Genomic DNA, 254 nt, shown 5'->3' on the forward strand with positions numbered 1-254 from the left:
CTGCATCCTCTCTGCATTCTCCAGCCCACCTGATATCTGCGGTGGGTGTTGGGAAGAGTGAGCTGGGGAGAGGAGAGGAGGCAGGGGTGCCAGACTGTTGGGGAGAGTCCGAGAGAGAGTGAGGAAAATTGAGAGATAGAGACAGAAAGAGAAAGAGAGCCAGGGAGAGAGATCGAGAGACAGAGAGCGATGGAACAGTGAAGTCGAAAAAGAATAAGAAAAGAGAGGATGAGAAGCAGGGAATGAGAGAAAGG

At 51.6% G+C, this 254-nt stretch overlaps 1 protein-coding gene across 1 annotated transcript in view; it reads right to left on the bottom strand.

The window, feature by feature from the left end:
- The window catches only part of GPR101 (G protein-coupled receptor 101), a 3,692-nt gene that overhangs the window by 3,197 nt on the left and 241 nt on the right, over positions 1 to 254 (bottom strand). The window lies entirely within an intron of this gene.

The sequence above is a fragment of the Myotis brandtii genome, unplaced genomic scaffold (genome assembly GCF_000412655.1).
Source record: "Myotis brandtii unplaced genomic scaffold, ASM41265v1 scaffold206, whole genome shotgun sequence".
NCBI lineage: Eukaryota > Metazoa > Chordata > Mammalia > Chiroptera > Vespertilionidae > Myotis > Myotis brandtii.